The sequence below is a fragment of the Dipodomys merriami genome, unplaced genomic scaffold (genome assembly GCF_024711535.1).
Source record: "Dipodomys merriami isolate MVZ:Mamm:240054 unplaced genomic scaffold, mDipMer1.0.p SCAF_5, whole genome shotgun sequence".
Classification (NCBI taxonomy): Eukaryota; Metazoa; Chordata; class Mammalia; order Rodentia; family Heteromyidae; genus Dipodomys; species Dipodomys merriami.
This window is the reverse complement of record NW_027206068.1, coordinates 22508666-22527544: the sequence shown is the minus strand read 5'-3', so window position 1 is coordinate 22527544 and position 18879 is coordinate 22508666. Positions and strand designations below refer to the sequence as shown.

General features: G+C 38.8%; 1 protein-coding gene across 3 annotated transcripts in view; it reads right to left on the bottom strand.

The window, feature by feature from the left end:
• Positions 1-16788, bottom strand: part of Immp2l (inner mitochondrial membrane peptidase subunit 2) — an 864225-nt gene extending 847437 nt beyond the window's left edge. For 2 of the 3 annotated variants that reach the window (XM_069996185.1, XM_069996188.1), the window contains exons 1-2: positions 16716-16782; positions 16125-16198 (exon numbers count right to left, since the gene is read on the bottom strand). The gene's annotated coding sequence lies outside the window, so the exon portion shown is untranslated. Of the gene's footprint in view, positions 1-16124; positions 16199-16715 lie in introns of all 3 variants that reach the window. The other variant, XM_069996186.1, reaches the window with a different exon arrangement.
• Positions 16789-18879: the final 2091 nt, after the last annotated feature.

Below are 18879 nucleotides of genomic sequence, written 5' to 3'. Positions count from 1 at the left end.
CAAATTATCTCCAAGGGTCTTAGGAGCCCAACTTCAACTTTTTACCTCTAGAGGAGAATGGCCCCACCTTCTCAGTAGCAAAATTACCTGTCTTCTATGATACGTTCCATCATCATCACCACTGTGCCTATCCAAAATCATTTCTGCTGCCAGGTCAACATACTCATAAAGTTATATTCACTTCTGGTGAGTGACAACACTGCTAAATTTCTTCTCTGCTCTTTAACACTTGTGAGGATTTGACTACAGTCCGTGTCAAGTGGATGGTACCCATATTGGAAAGCTTTCCTACTTTCAACAACAAAATTTGCAAATAAGAAGTGACAAAAGAAAAAAGTAAGACTGAATTATTCTCATGCTAGGCCACCAAAGAGGTTATTTTCATTTTAACCAACAGCCCAGTAGTCCTGAGAATAATCCCCTGATTTTCCCATTTTGTAAGAAACTTATTTTTATGGTGTCATCAGCATCAAATAATACTGGTGTCACAATGGCTGTTACAGTAAATGGCTTAGAAAGAAAATCAAGTAACAATTTTGATAGGTTTTAGTGAATATATGAGCTAGATAAAACTATGTAAGCCATACAGATATTTGAAGCAATTTAAACTAATATCTGTCAATTTTGAACAAGGAAGTCTTTCTGAAACTAATGTAGCTTTGTTCTACAAAACAATAAGCATAGCACCCAAAGGCCTTTGCTCAGCCAAGACATTTGTTACCTAATTAATTAAAATGGAGCAATTTTACTTCCTCATATACAAAAAAGTCATAATAAAATCACAAATGAGAGATCAGCTTTAAAAGTAAGATGTAAGTAACAGAATTTTATAGGAAATATTTAAAATGTTTAATTTGCTGGCCAAAATTAAATCAACATTTTGCTATATTTTGGCTGCTAATTCAATACAAATATTGAACAGTCACATCATTTTTTTTTACTTTTGGTACAATGAGATTTTATTTCATTTTTAATAAAGATAGACTAATTAGCCATGAACAAAATGAGTCAAAATTACTCTTCAACACATTATGATCAAATCTACAAACTCTACAGAAATTATTGAGAAAGGAAAAAAAATGTAAATAACAATTTTGTGCAATCAACGAAATAAAAGTTTTAGAATAGTCAGGCGCTATGGCTCATGCCTAGAATCCTAGTTATTCAGGAGGCTGAGATCTGAGGATCACCAGCTTGGGTGAAAAGTCCATGACAGTCTTATCTCTTATTAACCACCAAAAAGCTAGAGGTGGAGCTGTGGCTCAAATAGTAGAGCACTATCCTTGAGAAAAAAAACTCAAGGACAGTGCCTTGGCCTCGAGTTCAGGCCCCACAACTAGAACAACAACAACAAAAAAAAAAAAAAGGGAATATTCATTTGGTGTTACTTAAAATACTATATCACTACATGAAAGATAGTAAAAATAAAAGATAGAAAAAAATTTCTAATTACTTCTTGCAATCACTGTATTTACCCCATTTTTAATCCCCATTTTAAAAGATAGTTGGAGAGTATTTGGGAAATCTTCCTAGGGCCATACAGACAGGAAATGGCAGAGTAGAATCCAGGTAATTTGAGCCCAAGGCTTGTGTATTTAAGCTATGCTAGCTGCCTCACTACTCCCAGTAAACACAAGCGGAATGCACTCTTGATTTCATAACTGCTACTGCAGCATTTAGAAGCAATTTAATTTTTTAGATATATTTAACAGACAATTCAATTTGCTATGTAAAACATAACTGTCCATCTCATTCAAACAGAAAAAAAGGTAGAAGAGTACTAAATCTATACACAGCATCAATTAGTAGAAAAAATATAATTAGTGCTGTCTTTGGACTTAACAAGTAATGAAAGTCCTTATTATTCTGCTGCCCTTTCAGCCCATCCAATTGCCTTTTCAATTTTGAAATTTCAATGCTGAAACAAAAGGAAGCTTAAAGATATGTGCATTCCAAAACACTGTGCCCTTTTGCAATTTCACTTCTACATTTATTACCTGTATCTTTAAACATTAAAGTGGGATCTAAACCAATTCAACTGTACACGTAAAATGTAAAATTAGAAATGCCAGAAAAGTCAACGTGACCTTTCAAGTATAACATTTCCCACAATCGTTTAGTTAATACTACAAAAACATTTTACAGTGTTCAAAGCATAATCTTCATGTGTAATATTTTCAGCAAATATAAAAGCAAATACAGAACAAAGTATTTTAAAAAATCAACCATATTTTTAAACTCAAACACAATTCAGTTAAACTGCCATTTTTTCTGCAGTAGCTACTTTACCTACTGAACATTCTCAATCAAATTACTATGCTCCACTTATCAAATATACAACAGAAATAACCCTCACAACCACACCCTAATTACCCCATCCAATTCAAAGAATCTATTAGTATAACAAAAAAATTTCAATTTACCCATACTAATTTGATGACAAAAATGTTATTAGACTGGGGATATAGTTCAATGGTAGAATAACTTTTCTTCTACCTTGGGTAGATGAATTTGAACTTGGGTTTGAACTCCAGTAACACACACACACACACACACACACACACACCACACACACACACACACACACACACACACACACACACACACACACAAAATGAGCAAAAGGGCTGGTTTCAATAACATGTTTTTCAGCCAGACTCCTGAGATAAAAATACTCTAAACAGATTGCCTTCTTGTTCATCTGGCTCTGTCTCCCCTGTCTTTTGTAAGTAACCAAGCCCATTTTATTATAGCATTCCCAGCAAAGGATATGAGATGCTGGTAAAGTTTCTATTTCTATGGTTGGTTACAGTACTGGACTCAGAGATTTTTTTCTTTTTCTTTCTTTTTTTTTTTTTTTTTTTTTTGGTTGGTCGTGGGGCTTTGAACTCTGGGCCTGGGCGCTGTCCCTCAGCTCTTCAGCTCAAGGCAAGCACTCTACCACTTGAGCTACAGCGCCACTTCCACTCAGAGATTTTTTTTTTTTTTTGGGGGTCCGGTCATGGGGCCTGAACTCTGGGCCTGGGCACTGTCCCTCAGCTCTTCAGCTCAAAGCTAGTGCTCTACCACTTGAGCCACAGCGCCACTTCCGGCTTTTTTCTTTTTTTTTTTTTTTGCTTATGTGGTGCTGAGGAATCGAACCCAGGGCCTCAGGCATGCAAGGCAAGCGCTTTAACCACTGAGCCACCTTCTCAGCCATACTCAGAGATTTTTTTAAATTATTGTACTTAGCCATTTTTGTGTCATGTAAGGGCCCTTCACACAAATTCCTGAGAAATACTATCTTTCCCACAAAATTATATATGCATATAATTTTGCTGATGAGGGAGGGAATGGAATACAGGTTCAGAACACCTCTTAAAATCTCTAGTGCGGAAGGGGAGAGAAAATGGCAGATTCAATATACCAAGCAAAAGGTCAACTACAATGTGGCAGAAAGGTAGAACATGACCATGACAACATGCTGCTCTACTTCTTTGCCTAAGGTCCTAAAATAACTATTTTTTTCTAATCAATTTTTAAACAACTGAAGCAATTTAAAAGTAAGAATGCTAATGATACAAATTATAGTTGACTCCTACCCCCCATTTTTGACTGGACTGGCTTCAAACTGCTATCCTCAGAACTGATTCCTGAGTAGCTGGGATTACTGGCATTTAAGCCAACAGCACCTGGCCCTTCTACCATTCTGTAATAAAATAATCCAAGATAGACATGCATGGACCTCCAATCTGTGCCCTTTACTCAACACTTGCACTCTTTATAAGCAAAACAGATTGTATCAGAGGTGTGATAAATGGCAAACAGAGAGGGTGAATGAGAATGAATATGGTCAAAGTCTTTTATATCCAAGTATGAAAACATAACAATAAACCTAGTGAAATTGTTTTGGGTAGGTAAGGAGAAATGATAGAAGAGATGGGTTTGGGGGCTGGGAAGGTGGCTCAGTGGTAGAGTGCTTGCCTTGCATGCATGAGGCCCTGCGTTCAATTCCTCAGCACTCCATAAGCAAAAAGAAAAAAGCCGGAAGTGGCACTGTGGCTCAAGCGGTAGAGCGCTAGCCTTGAGCTGAAGAGCTGAGGGACAGCACCCAGGCCCAGAGTTCAGGCCCCCACGACCAGACCCCCCCCCAAAAAAAGAGATGGATTTGACTGGAAAACATTGTATGCATGTATGGAAATGTCACAGTGAATGGCTCCTTTCTTGAACAACTAATGTATGTTAAAAAAAAATCACTAAATTTTTTTCCATTCTTATTTCTCCATTTCATGTAAAACAAACAACTTCCATACCCCCTTTTTATCCTGCTTGCAAGACCAGGTATTAAATGTCATAAAGATTTCATGAAACATTAGACCACTGAGTAGTGAGGACCCAGTTCCAACAAATGAGATATTACTATGTCATCCATCAGTTCATTTCACTGGCATTGTTTTTGGCTGATACAAAGACAACTTGTATCACTAGAAAATGAAAAACTGTTCACTATGTGTTTCTCAAGATTGTTTGTTAAGTATTTTCTTCCCATCCTCAATATCAAAAATCAGAGCACACCCAATAGGAATTCTTTTATTTGCAGGTGAAAATTTCTTTTTTATTCCCATGTCTACCTTGGTTGTTAGTACTTCAGTAGTCACTCTGACATCTTTTAGTATAGGCTAGTCCATCATCCTGTCTTTGGATATATGATGTATTTTAAATACACTTTAGCCAGGCACCAGTGGCTCATACCTGAGACCTTAGCTATTCAGGAAGCTGAGATCTGAGTATCATAGTTCAAAGTCAGTCCAGGCAGGACATTCCATAATTCTTATCTCCAATTAACTACCAAAAAAAAAAACAGTAAAGGAGCTGTAGCACAAGTGGTAGAGTACTAGCCTAGAGTAAAAAAAAGCTCAGGGACAGTGCCCACGGCCTGAGTTCATGCCCACATACACACATACATACACACACACATACATACACACACACACACACACACACACAAAGAAAAACTTTAAATTAGTAGGAATATAAACAATAATAATGCAATATAATAAAGATATCAATGGTACTAGCAAGAAATGACATTTATACATTTATCTGAAACTAAGCACTATAGTGCATCCTCAAACTGAAAGTGTGAAGTTTTCTCTAACACAATAATATACTATGTAACTGAACATTCTTCTAGGTATTTTAAACTGAAGGAACACTGTGATTGAAACTAGAATTGTATTTATTATATTATTCGGCCTCAGGAACTCAAATTCAGAAGGCTATTTTTATTCTTTTCCCAAAAATCTTTTTTACTTTACCTCATCCCAGTGGCTTAAACCACACAGAGACTGATCATAAGAGATTTAGGATCTGGCCTTTTCTTTCCATAAATATAATATGTAACTCTGATTCTATTCAGACTGCAGCAATATAATTCATGCTTTCAAAAAAAACTAACATCTTAAGCTGACAACTAGGTAATAAATATGATTATGAGCCAAGTACAGAAGCAGAACATCCCAAAATGTTCACAGAAGGTTTGAGCAAGGAGACATACCCAGTAAAATAAATAAATAAATAAATTTTAATAAAATAATTTTTTAGTCAGATCTGGCTAAATACATATCTCACCAGGAATATTTCCTTATTAGCTTAAAATCTTGACTTTCCTTATTACTTAACTAAAAACTAACAAAAAGTGTCTAAAGTTGTAGATAATAACCAAATGTAACTCATTAACCAAGTAATCTCTTATATTTCTTTGAGTATAAACGCAGAGATTTTTTTACAAAAAGTTCTCAAAAGTAATCCCTGTCATATATTTTATCTCCATATGCAACAGACAAGTACAAAGACAAAGAGAACTTGTCTTGTTCACATAGCTGATAGCAGATAAACCTTCAAATAAGGTTGAAATCTTTGAAAAAAGGATTTATAATTGAAAATTTTGATCCCGAGATAAATTTTTAGCTCTGCATAAAAAACAAGCAAAAAACTAACAACATCACAATAACTACAACAACAATGAAAAACAACTCCACATCTTTTTTATTCTACATCATCACATTAATAACTGGAAATTCATATTTACTGCCTATTTATTAAATTTTATTATAAAGATTTCAAATGAATATTTAAAGCATAAAAATAATACAATTATATGCACCAGATTCAATTCCAAATAAATTATTTTTTATCTTCTAATGTTTTACTTAGATTATATAAGATCTCTCTTGCACAAGAAATAATGAACTCATAAAAATACAAGTTTAAATTTCTTTACAATGTGCTTCAAACTAATTTTTACAATAATGACAATGACAAATGGCTACTGTTTAAAGAAAAAAATAGTTTGAATCTCATACTAATCAAATTCTAAATAAAGCAACTACTGGAAGTGGCACTGTGGCTCAAGTGGTCAATTGCTAGCCTTGAGCTGAAGAACTGAGGGACAGTCCCCAAGCCCACAATTGACCAAAAAAAAAAAAGGGGGGGGGAGATTAAATAAAGTAACTCCTAAACTTCTAGACAAAACCAGGCAGCAGTTGCACATACCTAGAATCCTAGCTATTCAGGAAGCTGAGACCGTAGGATCACGGTTTGAAGCCAGGCTTCAGAGGAAAGTTTGAGACTCTTAGCTCCAATTAATCAGCAAAAAAGCTGGAGGTAGAAATATAGCTCAAGTGCTAGAATACTAGCCTTAAACAAAAAAAGCTAAAAGCTAAAGGACAGTAGCCTGGCCATGAGAACAAGTCCTGATGCCAGACCAACAAACGTACACACACACACACACACACACACACACACACACACATACACACACACACACACACACACACCCCTAGATAAATATCAAAATACTCTGCTGCACATTATTTACCATAGCTAAGATATGGAACCAACCCAGATGTCCCTCAGCAGATGAATGGACCAAGAAAATGTGGTATATATACACAATGGAATTCTATGCCTCCATCAGAAAGAATGACATTGCCCCATTTGTTAGGAAATGGAAAAACTTGGAAAAAATTATATTAAGTGAAGCAAGCCAGGCCCAAAGAAACATAGGTCCCATGGTTTCCTTTACTTGCAATATCTAGTATATGTATGAGTCAAGCGGAAAAGGTCAGATAATGTGAGGTCAGGAAAATGAACCCTTAGATATGTATTTTAAGGTTTTTTTCTTTCATGCATGTGTTTCTAACGCATTTATAAGATTATCTCTTTGTTGCTTTGTATGTCCCTCCCCCACAGTATAACCCCTGCTTTCACTATATTTGATGTCAGTATAACTTGTGGAGGAGATGGGGAAAAACCAGTTGTTTAAGGATACAGGCTGACCTGTTGCAACAATGAGAAGTACAAGTTGTCATGTCCAAAACGAGCTTTACAACGTCGGTGCAAGGGGGGGGGGGGGCATGGAGAAGGATTGGGATTGAGGGGGAGGGGGGAGGCTGGGAAGGGATGTGAAGGGTAAACCAAAGGAGGAGGGTGCAATGCCTGGTAAGAAATGTACGCATTATCCTGCCCATGTAATTGTAACCCCTCTGTACAGTATGTTCACAAATAAAATTAAATTAAATTAAAAAAAATACTCTGCTGCATCAAGTGAATTAAAAAGGTAAAAGTGGCTGCATATTTTATTATTCTAATTGGGTCACCAGTGGCTCACCCCTGTAATCCTAATTAATCAGGAGGCTAAGATCTGAGGATCACAATTGGAAGCCAGGTAGAACAGGTAAGTTCATGGAACTCTTATCCCTAATTAACCACCAAAAAAGCACAGAGTGGAACTGAGACTCAAAGTAGTAGAGCCTTAGCCTTGAGCAAAAGGGACAGCAACCAGACCCAGAGTTCAAGCCTAGTAATGGAACAAAAAAAAAAAGGCAGGGAAGGTAGGGGAAGTATTTCTGACATTCTGGATGGAGACAGTGAAAATATGAGAGATTACTAAGAATTTGTACTTAGGAAGATTGAAGAGGCAGAATGTAGGATTTTTAGGGCAGTGAAAATAGAAATTTGATACTATGACAATGGACATACATCATTGTAAATTTTTCCAAACCTACAGTATTGACATTACTAGACTTAAAAACTATACACTTTGGATGATAATGATATGTCACTGGAGGTTTATCACGTGTAACAAATATACCACTCTAATACTCTAGGACATGTTACCAATTAGAGAAACCATACATCTTGGGGTTAGAGGGTATGTATGAAGACCCTTTACTTTCCATTCAATTTCTCTACAAGGCTAAAAATTAAAATCTATTTTTTTGGAGGGAGGGGTCAGGTCATGGGGCCTGAACTCTGGGCCTGGGCGCTTTCCCTCAGCTCTTCAGCTCAAGGTTAGCGCTCTACCACTTGAGCCACAGCACCACTTCCGGCTTTTTTCTGTTTGCTTATATGGTGCTGAGGAATCGAACCCAGGGCCTCATGCATGCAAGGCAAATGCTCTACCACTGAGCCACCTACGCAGCCCCTAAAATCTATTTTTAAAAATTAAGACCAAACTGTATTTGATTCCAGTGTCCTGCATCTTGTATATACATTTTTTTCTAATTTGGGGAAGGGAAGGAAAATAACAAAATGTTGCAACAAGGATACAGGTTGACCCATTGTAACAATGAGATGTACAAAACTGTACAAAACACTATTTGAAACAAACTTTATAACTTCTGCAGTAGAGGGGATAGTAGGGGGAAAACAAAGGAGGGGGTTAACAATGCTTGATAGGAAATGTACTCATTACTTTATTCATGTAACTGTAACCCCTCTGTACAGTATCTTTATAATAAATTTTTTAATTAAGACAATATCTGTGACAACCTTGATCTTTTTCTACTAATTGTTATTTCAATTCATCCTCTATTAACATTTAGTAAAGAACAGCCTTAACCATTAACCCTTTCAGTGCAACTTTTGTGTACAAACCTATGTTCCTTTCAATACCTGCTCTTCCTCTTCCAGCCTACTTATGCTTTAATGCCACTGGTAGATTAAGTCCAAACACAGAGAAGTTAGGTACATCTGTGATTCTTAGTGTATGAAGTCAGTAGGAAAATCTGTAGTGTAAAAAGGAATCCCAAATTGCTCAGAATTTATTGAAAAAAAATTGTATGAAAGAAAATTATCCTAAAATACAAAATGTGATGTTGTATTTTCTTTCTGTAAAAGAGATTTTTATGAGCTGGTCTATAGCTCTATGGGATAGCGGTTGTCAGGCATGAGTGAGACTCAGGGATTAATCTCCAGTACAACAACAAAAAATGTCTTTGCTGCACACAATTCCAAAGCTAGAACTTAATATGTGTTTATAGTGTATCCTCCAGCTACAAAGCAAGATGATTTTTCAAAAGGTGACCATTAAAAATCTATATTTTTCAAAAGAAAGGTCTATCAGTGTGTGCATGACAAAGTGTCATTACAAAGACCTACTTCAAAAAAAACTTCTGGAGAAAATTACAAAGATTAAATTTTTATGATTTATTACATGGAAGAAAGTTATTCACTTTTATCTTCTGGGTATTCTAAATCTAATAAGTTAAAACCATACTGTAAGTTCCCAAGCTAAGCAGAAGTTTGGTGAGATTTTGAAAGTCACCTGAGAATGACTGGTTAGAGAAGTATGTGCTGACTCGCTTGCTTTGGTCAGCAGTCAGGCCAGACTCAGCAGACTAATCAGGCAGTCTACCCATCTGATCATTTAGAAGAGGAATGCTAAAGATCTATAAAGGGCAGGCTTAAGAATGAATGTGGTTGGGGCTGGGAAGGTGGCTCAGTGGTAGAGCACTTGCCTTGCATGCATGAGGCCCTGTGTTCGATTCGTCAGCACCACATAAGCAAAAAGAAAAAAGCCAGAAGTGGCGCTGTGGCTCAAGTGGTAGAGCATTAGACTTGAGCTGAAGAGCTGAAGGACAGCGCCCAGGCCCAGAGTTCAGGCCCCATGACCGGACCCAAAAAAAAGAATGAATGAATGTGGCAAGAACCACTACCAACCTTTACCTAAGCTTGTTTATCTTCAATTTCAGGGGTGGCACAAAGGCCCAAATTCTGTCAGCAGTTCATTTTGATGAACACTACTTAGGTACCAATGACATACAAAGCACTAAGTTAAAGTTGATCAGAGACACTGAAAAGAAATGGGAAGGATGTAGGCCCAAAAACATAAAGCAGCAAACATGTAAGAAGAACAAGGGTAGAGACCATGTACAATGTGAAGATGATACTTAATAATAACATATCATATTGGGAATTTTTGCTAAATGAGTAGATTTTAGTTCCTCTGTAGCTTCTCCAGACATTCTTTTTCAACATCCTTGCATCTTCCTTCTTCCTTTGTCCATTGTTTCAATATTCTTTAAGACTAAGCCTTTTCTTTTTTATAATTACCAACTAAACACTTTTATATTTCTCTATAGCTTCAAGTACCCCCCCACACGCTAAGCACTCAGAAAACTATCTGCAGCCTCCATAATCTCTTGTGAAGTTCCAGGATCCCGTACTGACCTTCTAGACACGTCCAAATTATCAATGATAACCTAAAAGCACATTAACCACATGTCCAAAGCTGAACGCATTATATTCAGCCCATATCTGCTTCCTCTTCAATTTTTCCTCTCACTACCCAGGAACCTGGAAACATTACAATTCTCTAGCTCTCACATTCAGTAATAAATACCAGCAAGTTTTTCTTCCTAAATGTTTTTTCTAAATATTCTCACTTTGGAAGTGGCGCTGTAGCTCAAGTGGTAGAGCGCTCGCCTTGAGCTGAAGAGCTGAGGGACAGCACCCAGGCCCAGAGTTCAAGCCCCATGACCGCCAAAAAAAAAAAAGAAAGGTAAATATTCTCACTTTGCTACCCCTGACACTTCCATCTATGTCTGAACTTTCAATCCATCTTCTCTATATCCTCCATGACTTCCTGTCTTGCCAACCTACCTCACTCCAACCCTAATACACTCAAGACATTCCTTTTTTGATGATCTGTTATGCCACTCAATTCTTCAGTGACTCCATAGTACACATAGGATATACTCTCACTTGCCTACCTAGTTTCATCTGCTATGACTCAACTTTGTCCGTCACATGCTAATAACACTGACCTGTACAGAATTCATGGGGCACACTATGTTCTAATTCCACAAAAATCACTCATGCTATTGGCTCTACCTAGAAATGTTCTCTGCTGCTTGTCAAGCCATCCAACCTACTCAGCTTTCAAGTCTCAATTCAAACACAAGTATACTCAAGCCCTTGCTCAGCATTTCTACCACAGATCCAGAGTTCTAAGCTTCCTTTGCACATGTACCCACCTCCAGTATAGCACACAACACATACTTGAACTGTATACAGGTACAGATAATCCTACTGTACTATAAACTCTTTGTTGGAAGGCAGTCATATAATCCTTAAATCCTCAACATTAAATCCATGTATACAGCATATGATTTTTTTAAGTAAGGGGAAAGTTAATGAATGAACTTTAGACCAACAAAATGGCAAGAAAATCAAGTAGGTATCATAAAAAGAGGAAAAAAGACCTTAAGTCTTAAGATATTGCAAAATCAAATTAGATATTATGGGGGGGGTGAATTACCTTACATGATGCCCATAAAAAATTTAGTAGTTATTTTGGTATTATGCAACAAAAAAGTTATCATTGGACTATGCAGGATATAAGGAACTAAAAGTTTCCACTGGGGGGAAAAAAAAGTTTCCACTGGAACAGTTGACAAAAGATTGACCGAGAAATCAAAGTAAAAGATAGCTTATTTGGGTAGAGGAGGAAATTCATTGAGCTGGACACACTGGTGGATCATGGCTGCAATCCTAACTATTGAAGAGGCTGAGATCTGAAACAGTTCAGAATCAGCTCAAGAAAATAAATCCTAGACTCTAACCTCAAATTAACCAGAAAAATGCAGGAAGTGGAGATGTGGCTTCAGTAGTAAAGCAATAGCCTTGAACAAAAAAGCCAAGCAAGAGTGCAAGGCCCTGAGTTCAAGCCCCACAAGAAGGAAGAAGGAAGGAAGGAAGGAAGGAAGGAAGGAAGGAAGGAAGGAAGGAAGGAAGGAAGGAAGGAAGGAAGGAAGGAAGGAAGGAAGGAAGGAAGGAAGGAAGGAAGGAAGGGAGGGAAAAAAGGAAGGAAGGGTGGGAGGGGAAAAGGAAGAGGAGAAAGGGAGGGGAGAAAGGGAGGGGAGAAAGGGAGGGAGGGGACAAAGGGAAATTCACTGAGCTAGATGTGGACATCCATAGACTGGACAAAAGATTGACTCCTACTGTCAGTTTACCACTTCTTTCTTTGTCATTATTTTGCACATCCCTTTCCCAGCCATTACTACCAAACCTCAGAACCCATGGCTAATTCCTCTCCATCTGACCCACAAATCTGGACTAGGCAATTAGTCTAAGAGACTAAGAGACTGAAGATGTGAGGTTTAGAGCCTAGAGGAAAAATGAAACTAGTATTTACTAAAGACCCATTTTGTAGCAGATACTTTGCTCCATTACATCACTGAATCCGGCAGTAACTAGGAGTAATGTTCACATCACACATGATGAGTGGATACCCAAGGTCACACAGTTAAACAATGACAGAGATCACCCACAAACCCAGATGACAGTCTTCAGAGTTTTTCTATGCCTCTTACCTCTTCGAAATGGCTAAAATGTAGTCTAACCATGATAATTTAGAAATCAGAGACGTTTTTTTCTCTGAAACTCTATTATACATGTCATTTATAATATACCCATCACTGACAAAATAGGTACATGATGCGTTTAAACATTGTTGGTGCTCTGACCTACAACCTAAATGCTATTTTTATTTTATTTCTATAAGTTCATTGTTAACACTACAAAAAAGACTGAATTTTTGGAATATAAAAATTCGTAATGAGGTATTTCTTTAAAGAATACTTTTCTTTTGACCAAAGCCCAATGTAAAAGTCTCCAAGGACAGACACTATTTCCCCCTTGTTAACTTGTACAAAACAATGACACTAGAAGACACCTGTGGGAAATGTGCTTATCTGACCAGGTGTTCATTTTCAGTGTGCTGTCATTTGAATAAAACATCATGCTAAGCCCTACAGACCAGAGCTTATAATAGAAATGCCACAAACTACAGCAGCACAGCTGATAAGCCTATAATCTACTGACAAAACGTACTCCTTAGCAAAGTGAAACCAGATGTCTGGTGTGAAATCAGATGTCTGTGGACTTGTCTTTCTCAGCTTCCAGAGCAGTATTAGATACACTAAATACACAGCTTAGCTGTATATTAAACCCATAACTTGGCAAAATCATGACAGTTTGGACATGAAGCATCAGCATTTTTATTGTAATGCTTATAAACCAAAGACACTTCTGAAATAGAAAATCTAACTTTAAGCACTCAGCTAAATGCAGTAGTATGTCTTTCTCACATTGGGAACAATGTCAGAGCTTAACACATGATAGAGACATTTCCTTTCATTTTCACCTGACACTTTTTAGACAAGACTGTAGAATGAACCAATAGGGAGAAATCAAGCCACATCAGGTGTCAGTCTTTTCCCCAGAAATTTTAGGATCAGATACAGTAGGCTATCTACTGGGAAAATACAGGAGGCTTCTCTCCTATGGGAAAGAAGTTACTAGGTTGCTTTCCACTATCCAAAGGAAGATCACAGTGATGGACTGATAAACAAGGAGGGAAATGAAGGGACCAGGCATTCTTTTTTGCATATTCTTTTTTATACACTTATTTTTCTGTTTAGGCAGATGATAAATCAAAGAGCAAATAAACTGTAATAGGTCCTAAGTTTTCAATAAATAAGAGCCAAGGTTCAAGTCCATATGTAGATGACTACAAGGGAATGGGAATAGTGGTAGAGACCTTATATAGCTTTTGCACAACTTTGGATTTGATCCCTAGCACCACAACCACATAAAAAGGGGGGGGGGAGGAAAGGGAAGAAAGTAAGGGAGGAGAGATAAGAGAGGAAGGGAGACAGAAAAGGAAGGGAAGGAGGGAGGATGGGAGGATGGAAAGAAAAGAAAGAATGGCTGGACACCAGTGGGCCAAGGCCTGTAATCCTAGCTACTCAGGAGGCTGAGATCTGAGAATTATAGTTCAAGGCCATCTGAGGCAGGAAAGTCCATGAAACTTTTATCTGCAATTAACCATCAAAAAAGCCAGAAATGAAGCTGTGGTTCAAGTGGTAGAATGCTAGTCTTGAGCAAAAAAATCTCAGGGACAGCACCCAGGCCTTGATTTCCAGCCCCAGGACAAGTGTGTGTGTGGGGGGGGGGAACTATAAAAGTCATACTGCTTCTTTTTGTTGTTGTTGTTGTACGTGGATTTTTTTATTATTTATTTTGTGGCAGTTCTGGTGCTTAAACTTCAGGCCTTCGCTTCTATACATATATATGTATATATATATATATGATATACATACATATATATCTCATACATTGTTTCACACACACAAATATATATATAGTTAAGCTGTACATATACCCTGTAATATAAGCTGTCCATATATAAGTTGTACATATATCCTTACCATATATTTCATACATATATATCCCATATATGTACATTTACACATATATATCCCACATGTGTAAATATAGACCAAAAGTTAAAAAACATAAATACCAAATTATCTGAGAATGGGATCATAGGAGACTCATGTTCTATTGACCTTTCCTATTCCTTTGAGAATAAATTCTAACTTTGTTTTGATTTTATATAACTCCTGTTATCAGGGGGGAAAAAATAACTTTTCAGGGCACAAATTATACCAGTTGGGCCACACCTCTACCCAAAAAAAGGAACATTTCTCATTTCAAGAAAGAAATGTTAAATGTATTCAAACCCACCTAAGAGTCTACTTTAGTATTTATTCTCCTAAGTGTACTTTCCTAACTCATCCATGTTTTCTTATATTAGGCCTTGTAAGTATGTGTATGCACATCAATATAGGAACTTGAACTTAGCCAGGTCCTTTAGCTTGTTTTTTAGAATCAAGGCTGGAGCTCTACCACTAGAGCCACAACTCCACTTCTAGCTTTTTGCTGGTTAATTGGAGATAAGAGCCTCTCGGATGTTTCTTCTAGGATTACAGGCATGAGTCACTAGTGCCCAGCTATATTATGCCTTCTTACAATTCAAAAGCTATTCTCATCCACCTGTTGAACAAAATATTATACTGAAAATGACTGCAACACTATTTGTTATGGGAAACAAATCACCATGACTGTTCATCTTTACTAAAAAGAAACTCCCACAACACTGTGTGTAAGGTCTGTAATATAGGAAAATTCTTGTACAATTACAAATATTCAGAAAGTGAATGGTGAAAGGACCATCCCAAAATGATCATCCCCAACATCATTCTTCCCATCCTGCTTCCATCATTGTTCAACACATGGTAAGGCAGGGATCATATCTATTTGATCGTGAACCCACTACCAGTAATAGCCAGTTCTTAGTGTCCCATAAAGAGTATTATGTGGACACCTACCACTTGACACAGAAGATGGATTCACAGTGGGTCATTGTCAAAATGATCATAGAAGAAAATCCTAGTTTTCCTGTGTTAGTATCCAGGAATATACTTTACTGCACTCTTTCCTGGAGTTCGAATTTTAACTGAAGCGTTTAGTGATATGTGACATAGAAGACGCCACGGGGATCCGAACTGTTTCATTTCAGCCTAGGGAACAGGGAAGCAATGTATTGGAGAAATGATGCCAAGGTCCCAAAGAACCAAACCAAGACACCACACTGAAAACATCAGGCTTCCCCCAACGGCCAGGGGCTGTGTGGCAACTTTTCAACAATGCAGAGTGCTTGTTGCAGGGGGCATGGCGATGTGGGCCCTGTGAGGGGCCACCGCGGGACCAATAATGTTCCACATTAAAGCAAGTGAAGGGAAGTGAATTTTCCTGCTGGGTCCAGTGACTACACAGGATTGATGCTCAGGCCATCCAACTTTCAGGTAAGTCCACTCTGGAGCTGGGGGGGGGGGGGAGGGGGGGCTGGGACCGGTGCAGCTGAGTCTCTGGTTCCTGATAAGAGAATGTGGTCCCTTCACGTCTAAGGGAGGAGCTCCGGGCTCCTTCCTCCCCCGTGGAGCCTTACTTACCCTTTCTCCCGTTCGTCCTCGGTGAGAAGGGGTAAGTGGTTATTGTGTACCCTCGCCCAATTTGGCCAAAGACCCTAAAACGACAGAGATGAGACACGTCCTTTAAATCCTGCTGGGAAGGCGGCGGCGCTCCCGCCCCGGCCCGGCGCGGCCGGCAGCCGCGCCCCACAGCGCCCCCGCCCGGCCAGGGCCGGGACCGCGGAGCCCCTCGGCGGACACCCGACGGGGTCGCGCCCGGGTGGGGACCCCGGGGCCGGGAGGCGCGAGTGTGGAGGCGCGGGTTTCCCAAGCCGGTCAGCCAGGACGGTGAGGGGAGGGAGGGGAGGAGGGGGAGGAGGTGCGGGCCGGGAAGGAGACCGCGGCCGCGCGGGCCGCAGATAAACACGCGCACCGACACATGCTCGCAGTCGCCTCAGCGCCCGCCCGCCCTTTGCCCAGCAACGTCCACCCCGCGGGGCACTCGTCCTTAGGGACAGAACCCCGGCCCCAGGTCCCCAGGATCACCAAAGACCGGTAGCGTCAGCGCCGGCCGTTCGCACCCCCAACCCCGCGGCCCCCACCCGCCTCCCGGCGCCCGCCCCGGCTCCGCACCCGCAGCGCCGCGTAGCCCAGGGGAAGTCTTCGCCTGCAGGCCCCGCCCACTGCCCGCGGGCCCCGCCCACTACCCGCGGCAAGCCCCGCCCCGCTCCCCCACGCGCGCGCCCGGCCGCGCGAGGCTCCGCCCACCATGCGGAAACCCGCCTCCGGAGCGCCACCCGGAGTTGGGTCCAAAACCTGGCGTGGATCATCAAGGAATCAGAAGCAACAAGCACAGACTTTTTATATACATATATATATACATATACATATATATGTATATGTATATATATGCAGCTCTGAGCTCAGTAAGATACGTCTAAGATCCACAAAAAGCTAAAATCTAAGACATTGTGTATTCAGGGAAGGAAAGGGAGAAACACACACACACACACACACACACACGCACACAGAGCCAGGGTTGCTTACCTCAACAACTAGCAGTGACTAAGGGCTTCAGGAACTCTATTCACTTGCACACAGAGTATTATTCTGTTTTGCTGCCTTCAGACAAATCAGAAGGAATAATATAGACCTGGTGGTTCACTGTACTAGAATCTTAAGCTTTTTCCCTCAAATTGCACAAAATCTTAACTAGTTTGTCTTTCTGTAACCTACTTCTGAACATACATAAAATAATCCTTTCTCCTTTTTTGCCATTCCTACAATTGGACATTTATCATTTCTGTCTATTCTTCTGAAAAATATCAAAATTCATAACATATGAATTCATAAATTATATGAATTACTCTACCAATTTTTAAATCACATAGCACTAATATAAATACTATATTCTGATACTCAGAATTAAAAATTAATTATGTTTGACAATCTACCTAGTGATTATCTAGAGAATTTACCTGATAACTACAACTCCAAAAGTCTTCTGCAGAAAACAAAATTTCATTACTTTATAGGAGATATATGAGGGTTCTTTCTTATTTATCACTGTAATGATACTGTAAAATTATATTTTTTTCTGCCAGTGTTAATTCCAAGATCATGTAGCTAACAGGACCACCTTCTAAGGGCTGTCTGGACCTTTCAGTAAATTGGATTAGGCCCCCTTGGTAGTAAGACTCTCAAATTAAACCAATGGTAAACAGGAACTGATGGAATGTTTTAGAATAAACAACAAAGACTGGTGTATGTGGCTTTTATTATAGTGGAAAGTAAATAAACTGAAATAGTTGCTATACTGACCTGACTTTTTGGCTAAGATTTATCAAATGTACTTAAGGAAAAGCTAAAATAATCCAAAAATATTACATTCTATAATTCTAGTAATAAGACACTCAAGAAATGGTAAAACTATGAAGGCTGAGAAAACAGAGGGTTTAGAAACCATTCTATATAATACTCTGGTGATGATAAATGCCATTACACAATTATCCAAACCCACTATGTACATAAAGAGTAGACCTTAATGTAAACTCCACTTCAGGTCAAAATGGTGTGAATGGGTAGGCTCATCAATTATAAGAAGTACAAGAAGCAGGGTGTTGATTAGGAAAACTATTCAGGCATAGGAATAGGATATACAGGTATTCTGTTCTTTCTGCTCCGTTTTGTTCTAAACTTAAAACTGCCTTTAAAAAATGAATAAGAAAAAGCTGAGATAGCACCAGGAAATATAATCCTTGGCTGAGATTTAAGAATCTCAGTTCAAAGCCAGCCTGGGCAAGAAAATTTGTCAGACTATCTCCAATAAACTACCAAATAATCTGGTAGTAGTTTTGTAGCTCAAGTGGTAGAGCTTTAACCTTGAACACAAATGCTCAGACAGCACCCAAGCCTGAGTCCACGCCCCAGGACTGGCACAATTAAACAAAGAAAAAAAAACTGAGATAAAGACTCTAACCATCCCAGTTTTTTCAAGTTAATTAAATTCTACACTCAATGTAAGTTTTTACATTTTCAGTTGGATACGAGTGGATGTGCTTCTTATGTATTACGGCAGACCTCTATTTGCCATCAATGCTATCAGAGCATCAGGGAAAAGATTCATTAACTAGGGTAAAAAATTCAGTTATGGTTAGAGATCACATCTAATATTCAAGGAGACGTTTAAGGGACATTACCTTGAAATCATTAGGATTACTCTCAAGATCTCTTTGCATTCTTAAAAAAGAGAATGTATAAGGGCTTCATAGCTAGGCACATTGGTGAACATCTATAA